The sequence below is a fragment of the Opisthorchis viverrini genome, assembly GCF_000715545.1.
Source record: "Opisthorchis viverrini unplaced genomic scaffold opera_v5_179, whole genome shotgun sequence".
Taxonomy (NCBI): Eukaryota; Metazoa; Platyhelminthes; class Trematoda; order Opisthorchiida; family Opisthorchiidae; genus Opisthorchis; species Opisthorchis viverrini.
This window is the reverse complement of record NW_008751828.1, coordinates 540,926-549,182: the sequence shown is the minus strand read 5'-3', so window position 1 is coordinate 549,182 and position 8,257 is coordinate 540,926. Positions and strand designations below refer to the sequence as shown.

Here is an 8,257-nt window from a genome sequence, read left to right as displayed (position 1 = left end):
CGGGTTACGAGGACAGCTTGTACCGAATGAACTGGTCCGACTCCGATAATATTGAACTTCATACGTTCCGGCTATGTACTTGGATAGTTGGACATTAGCAAACCCTTATGGACTGATGGAGAGAATAGCAAGCAAGTGTCTCATATGGCAACCCACGCACTGGTTGTTGATCAGACGGCACTAGGCTTGTGAACAATTCGTCATGTGAGGGGACATCATCAGTGCACGGCTGAAGAATTTTCTATGAAACCACACATCAAAATTTTGCGATTGTTACTTTAAAAATAGGTAACATTTTCCATTGTTTGCCAGCATCTATGAAATCCCACCAACGATTAAGTTAGCGAGTACAGTGTTAATGAGATACCGCCTGTTTATCCATCACTACCTCAATGGTATGTTACTTGGCAGTTTCCGGTAGCACTTGCATGCTGCTATTCTAGAGGAGGTACATTGTTGCATCGAAAGTTAAAGGCACTGGCGAGCGACGCAGTTATGCTGATGTCAAACAGGTAAACAGGCACCAATGGGTAAGCAATCATTTTAGGCTGGCTTTCAACTCGTAACAGTCCTGTGGGTGTTTGCCTAACGACATTATTTCTCCAGATTCTCATTGGCGCCAATGGCTCCACGTCAACCGTCCAGTGGCATAATCATTACTGACTGGCAAGTCCTTTTCGGATGACAGTCATTCATATATCCCCTTTATATATATATACACTTTACACTTTAACGAGACACGCTCAAGTTGCTGTTGCATTTTGACCATCATATGCCAGCGGAATCAAGCGTTTTCAGCATTTGAGTCCAGTACCGATTTAAAGAGACAAGTGGATATTTGGAGTGTTTTAATGCAAATGCTGGCAATTCATAGACCGAAAGCAGATTTGGATCAGTCGGCCAGCAATATTCATGTTATCCGAGGAGGCATGGCTTGGTAGAAAACAACTGGGAACAGAGAACAGCTTAAACACCCGACAGGAGATCCGTTCCCGTAGTGTTATATCGCTTAGGGGAAGCTTGGTAAAACAGGGATGGTGTCCAAACGTAACGAGTTTCGACGTGATCTGGTCCTTTAGGAGACTTTTTACGCTTCTCTTGCTTTTCGAGCGGTTTTGACAGAGTACTGTTACCATTCATATCATGGATATTACGGGGCAACCATTTACGTTTTTCAGTTTATTTTTATCTAGCTTCACCTACGTAGCTGCTGCCATCGGAGAGATACTGCCCTAATAAATCATACAAAAGTGGCTGCACTTAAAACATGTTCTCTTATGATGACGGTCATACGACTCGAAACAATCTTAAAGGGATCACTGAAAGTGGGTTAACCCTGAGAATTAATCTCTTCCGAAGTTGACCTTCACAGAGGGAAAGCTGCAATATTGAGGTCTAAGTAGCCGAATGAGTTATATCACCCACCTGACAACTGACGACCAATGAGGTGTAGTCATTGATGAAGCTTATGCCACTATGTAGCAGATACACACAACATCTTTTTAGAACGTTTTATAGGAAATATTGGGGTATTTTATGNATTGTTACTTTAAAAATAGGTAACATTTTTCAGTGTTTGCCAGCATCTATGAAATCCTACCAACGATTAAGTTAGCGACTACAGTGTTAATGAGATACCGTTTGTTTATCCATCACCACCTCAATGGTATGTTACTCGGCAGTTTCCGGTAGCACTTGCATGCTGCTATTCTAGAGGAGGAACATTGTTACACCGAAAGTTAAAGGCACTGGCGAGTGACGCAAGTATGCTGATGACAAACAGGTAAACAGGCACCAATGAGTAAGCAATCATTTTAGGCTGGCTTTTGGCTCGCAACAGTCCTGTGCGTGTTTGCCTAGCGACCTTATTTCTCCAGATTCGCATCGGCGTCAAGGGCTCCACGTCAACCGTCCAGTGGCATAATCATTACTGACTGGCAAGTCCTTTTCGAATGACAGTCATCCATATATCCTCTCTTTCTTTATATATACATATACTTACACTTTAACGAGACACGCTCAAGTTACTGTTGCATTTTGACCATCATATGCCAGCGGAATCAAGCGTTTTCAGCACTTGAGTCCAGTATCGAATTAAAGAGACAAGTGGGTATGTGGAGTGTTTTAATCCAAATGCTGGCTATTCATAGACCGAAAGCAGATTTGAATCAGTTGGCCAGCAATGTTCATGTTATCTGAGGAGGCATGGCTTGGTAGAAAACAACTAGGAACAGAGAACAGCTTAAACACCCGACGGGAGATCTGTTCCCGTAGTGTTACATCGCATAGGGGAAGCTTGGTAAAACCGGGATAGTGTCCAAACTTAACGAGTTTCGACGTGATCTGGTCTTTTAGGAGACTTTTTACGCTCCTCTTGCTTTTCGAGCGGTTTTGATAGAGTACTGTTACCATTCATGTCATGGACATTACAGGGCAACCATTCACGTTTTTCAGTTGATTTTTATCTAGCTTCACCTACGTAGCTGCTGCCATTGGAGAGATACTTCCCTAATAAATCATACAAAAGTGGCCGCACTTAAAACATGTTCTCTCATGATGACGGTCATACGGCTCGAAACAATCTTAAAGGGATCACTGAAAGTGGGTTAACCCTGAGAAGTAATCTCTTCCGAAGTTGACCTCCACAGAAGGAAAGCTGCAATACTGAGGTCTAACTAGCCGAATGAGTTATATCACCCACCTGACAACTGACGACCAATGTGGTGCAGTCGTTGATGAAGTTTATGACACTATGTAGCAGATCCATAGAACATCCTTTTAGAACGTTTTATAGGAAATATTGGGGTATTTTATGTTAAAATGAAGCATAATTAGCACTACCGGCAGATACATGTTCAATAAAATTATCCCCTTCTCGAGAGATTACGCTTGGAAACAACCCGCCTTAGGAGTAACTACACTGAGGAGGTCGTTGGATCATATTCTGATACTAACTTTCCTCAATGAATAAATTTATTAACAGAAGATGCCCTTTGATAACGCTTCCAGACAGATTCAGCTAAATATCAGCTTTATCTTTTTAGCCCATAGTAACGGGGCAATTCTGCTTAAGTGGGACTACTATCGGAGGAACAGGTGTTTTGTATCCGCTGCTAGCGGAATACAGTCTTTGAGATCACACCGTATGTCATGACTGTCGGAAAACCTTTCTTTGAATTACCAAGAAGTGCAATATTTTCTCAGAAGGTCTGTAGTTCGGAAAGGATCACTACGCTTACCCAGCACACCCAACAGTTGAGCAGTTTGAATGTCAGACTCACTAGATTATCTCCAAGAAATGGTGTAGTGTGGAATCAGAGGAGAGCTGTTTTTAGGACTTTAAATTTTGATACAAATATCCCGTGACTAACAAACAGTAAAGTGAAATGTGTTATGCATCGGTAGAAAATATGCTGCATTCGATAAGAATGCCGGTCGTCTAATTGCTTCTCAGACACCTATTTGTCCCCTCAAAGAAACCAGCATGCGAAAAAGTACTCTTCTAAAGCTATCACTTTTCTTTGGTGCCCTCAAAATGTCTCTCGTGAGAAAAATCATTACATTCTCTTCAAATGTGCCACGTGAAGAGACTATATCTCGTTTGAAGCGGAATACACTGTTTAAAGCGATTTTATAGAACCAGCCGAAATGATGTCTCCCACGGGTGGTTTTGCTAACAGCACAATTTTAAACTTCATCTTTACGAAACCGAAATTCTAGGCTACTATTTGAATGGTTGGCCTCGTGGGTTGAGAACTTACATATTAGGTAATTTAGTTTCATTAGACAGCGATACAGAGTGGGCGGTGACCGGTTAGATTGGGCCGCAGCTTCGGATTAATTCTGTGACACCTCTCCGGTTGGGTAGTTCAAAATGGCAAACTATTCAATCCAGTGTTGATTTTGGCTGATAGTAATTGTTTTCGTAAATAGAGGGTTATAGCGTCACCTCACCGGCTTTCATGTTTATGCAGAAAAGGATCGACTGGGTTGACTGAAATCCTTATTTCATGTAGCGAATTCTCTTTGAAGGTGACTTGGTCATCGGAATAATCGATTGGTCCAAAACATCTTCACCAGCATATTTAGCTTTGTCTAGTTTGCTTTCTATCGCTTATGAATTCACTGACGGACGAAATTCAGCAGAGAAAATTGATTATACCTATTGCATCCACTGATTGACATTGTCTTCAACTAAAATAACGAAATTTCCTCTAAGTTTGGTCAAATTTTCATCTTCTGATTGTCATTGTTTCATAATCCACGCATAAAATTTAACCCGGTTGAAAGAGTAGAAAATGACCTCCACTGGCCTGACAAAACGGCCTGTGCACCTCGTTACAGTTATCGTCACATCATTCATTTAGCATTACAACCAAGAACACACTTCATTTATTCATTCAATTGTTTGTCATTTCTGACGGTTAGTTGCTCAGCTAACGAGTTGCATGTAGTTGAACAGAGCAATTTTGAAACACGGCAAAGGGTTCAAAATCTTCGTTTATCAATTGAGTCGAATCCTCCCCTAAGCACCGGCGGAAGGTGTTTTATAGACAGTGCAGCTGTCTGAGTGAGTCTCACTCTCTACCAAGCTTAGACTGACCCGACCCGACCAGACGGCTCTTTTTACCCACGCTTGTTTTTGGGGAAAACCCGGTCGCATTACATGAAACTGTCATACCGCGAATACCTGGATGGGAAGGTTTATATTGTGTGCAAAAATACTATTGATCTCAGTCAGACAATCCTGCTGAGCAAAATAATTCGCAACGATATACTCACCAATTAAAGGAGGCATTTTTCTGACCGGTGTATCTTCGTTCGAACCGTCCTACCCAAAGTCTGTTTGAATGTGGAGAGATAAAAAATAATCTTTCATTCCTTTAAAGGATTATTTTAAAGGGGTGCTTTGTGGAGAAGACATACGAAAATGACCAAACTCTCCTTAATAACTACCTAGGACAACTGATTTGCTGCATAAGATTTTTTTTTGGTAGTGCGAAAAAAAGTCCTAGTTTCAATAAGCTTACTAACCAGGATTAACGTGTAGGCATTGTTTTTTGTTCCTACTATCACTACCTTCATCAAATGAAGTATGACCTTTCTGATATAAGACCAATTGAGCAGTTTCCTATCGGTAATGGATGTTCTCGCAGTAAGTGGAATTTGCTATTTTCTATCCGTTTTTCGAACCTTTATTGTTGGAAGTCCAATATGCAGCGATAAATCCAACTTATCTGGTATACCGTAGATGTACTGTATGCGCAATTATGAGCAGTACGTGGAATTTGCTACTTTCTATCAGTTGTTCGAACCTTTATTGTTGGAAGTCCAATGTGCAGCGATGAATCCAACTTATCTGGTGTACCGTAGATGTACTGTATGCGCAATTATGTCCTACTAATCCTACGATTAGATGGGGAAGCACCCACTATATGAGGACTCTTCTTTTCTCCTATACAGGTATCCTGACTTTCGTGAACATCATGAAAGTCCGTTGGGCTGCAAATATCCAGGATCTGTTTACAGTTTCCAAGCTGTTGGCTCTTTCAATCATAATAGTAACTGGAATCGTGTTATTATGTATGGGTGAGCATATCATTTATCACTTAATCCACAACTAGATGAATCAGGGTTTTGTGATACCGCTATCTTTATGTGCACAGAAATAATAACGGAGGGCCTGAGTGTCTTTTTCATCTAGGAGAAGGAAAGTGGACAAATGGTTTATGGGGCCTTATTAGTGTCGCACAGCATAGCATTGAAACAATGATTGAATCTACTGGTGTGCCCTGGAACAGCAGAGTTCCGGAATTAGCTGATGCCATTGCTTTTCACAATTGGAAGCCTGGTCTGTGTGAACAGAAATGGCGTTTTGTTTCTTGGGTACTATCATGGTAAACCACAGAGCGAGCCTTCAGCTGGAGGCGTTTGAAAGATATTTTTGTTAGATACTGTGATATACACCCAGTGAGATACAGTAAAATAAATCTGGAATATCATACAAAACCGCGTTGTGGTGTTGAACCTTTAGGTTCGTTCAGAGAAAGATTATTCGATTTTCGCTTTTGTCCGTATTTTCGTGATGTTCAATGCGTTAAAGTTCCGAATGTTTTAAAAAGCCATAAAACACTACCAACTTAATACGCACTGACCTCTTTTGGCTTACTAAGAGGACACTATAGTAAAGACCACCAGTTTATGATGCCTGAAGTATCCTTACTAGGTTTTTACGTCACTCGACGTTTGCTCACCAATAAGCTTTCAGCTGAAAACTATGGCATAGTACTTCACGGAGTTTGTCACGGAGATGTAAGCAGCCAAAGCATTTTACCCACTCAAGTAAAATATCATTTAAAGATTTACTGCATCTGCACAGGCAATAGGCAGTCAGGCCTTTGTACGGATGAGCCGCATACGTTGAAAAATTTACGCACTACTGAATTGGTAGAAAAGGTATCCATCGGCTTCCAGGTTATTCAGGCGTCCGAGAAAAGCTCTGTTTATGGTAAGACGAACAGTCGAAACCATTCAACAGGTCCATATTTCTTCAGCTACGTTTACTAGTTCAGTTTATTATAACATCACATGATTGCTCAATTAAGTTTTGATGGAAGAGCTTCAGAAGTTCACCATCTGGAGTTAAGAAGATATTTTCAGATCCTCAACTTCCAGGAGGTTATCTCATAGTCAGCATTTCATGTTGCACACGTACAGGTATCACAAAAGATTCTACAAAGTGATCAGAAATATTGGAAAACGATTTGCATTATTTGTTACCGCAATACTGTATGCGCAATTATGTCCTACTAATCCTACGATTAGATGGGGAAGCACCCACTATATGAGGACTCTTCTTTTCTCCTATACAGGTATCCTGACTTTCGTGAACATCATGAAAGTCCGTTGGGCTGCAAATATCCAGGATCTGTTTACAGTTTCCAAGCTGTTGGCTCTTTCAATCATAATAGTAACTGGAATCGTGTTATTATGTATGGGTGAGCATATCATTTATCACTTAATCCACAACTAGATGAATCAGGGTTTTGTGATACCGCTATCTTTATGTGCACAGAAATAATAACGGAGGGCCTGAGTGTCTTTTTCATCTAGGAGAAGGAAAGTGGACAAATGGTTTATGGGGCCTTATTAGTGTCGCACAGCATAGCATTGAAACAATGATTGAATCTACTGGTGTGCCCTGGAACAGTAGAGTTCCGGAATTAGCTGATGCCATTGCTTTTCACAATTGGAAGCCTGGTCTGTGTGAACAGAAATGGCGTTTTGTTTCTTGGGTACTATCATGGTAAACCACAGAGCGAGCCTTCAGCTGGAGGCGTTTAAAAGATATTTTTTGTTAGATACTGTGATATACACGCAGTGAGATACAGTAAAATAAATCTGGAATATCATACAAAACCGCGTTGTGGTGTTGAACCTTTAGGTTCGTTCAGAGAAAGATTATTCGATTTTCGCTTTTATCCGTATTTTCGTGATGTTCAATGCGTTAAAGTTCCGAATGTTTTAAAAAGCTATCAAAAACTGCCAACTTAATACGCACTGATCACTTTTGGCTTACTAAGAGGACACTATAGTAAAGACCACCAGTTTATGATGCCTGAAATATCCTTACTTGGTTTTTACGTCACTCGACGTTTGCTCACCAATAAGCTTTCAGCTGAAAACTATGGCATAGTACTTCACGGAGTTTGTCACGGAGATGTGAGCAGCCAAAGCATTTTACCCACTCAAGTAAAATATCATTTAAAGATTTACTGCATCTACACAGGCAATAGGCAGTCAGGCCTTTGTACGGATGAGCTGCATACGTAGAAAAATTTACGCACTACTGAATTAGTAGAAAAGGTATCCATCGGCTTCCAGGTCATTCAGGCGTCCGAGAAAAGCTCTGTTTATGGTAAGACGAACAGTCGAAACCATTCAACAGGTCCATATTTCTTCAGCTACGTTTACTAGTTCAGTTTATTATAACATCACATGATTGCTCAATTAAGTTTTGATGGAAGAGCTTCAGAAGTTCACCATCTGGAGTTAAGAAGATATTTTCAGATCCTCAACTTCCAGGAGGTTATCTCATAGTCAGCATTGCATGTTGCACACGTCCAGGTATCACAAAAGATTCTACAAAGTGATCAGAAATATTGGAAAACGATTTGCATTATTTGTTACCGCAATGTAGCATCTCATGAAGGCTCCGCTAGGCCTACCTCATATTTCAGGTTATAGGAAATAGTTT

The 8,257-nt window shown here is 40.7% G+C and overlaps 1 protein-coding gene across 1 annotated transcript in view; it reads left to right on the top strand.

Moving 5' to 3' along the window:
- Nucleotides 1–8,257, top strand: part of T265_07455 (hypothetical protein) — a gene marked incomplete at both ends in the record, with an annotated part of 33,930 nt that overhangs the window by 5,020 nt on the left and 20,653 nt on the right. The gene's annotated exons all lie outside the window — the stretch shown is intronic.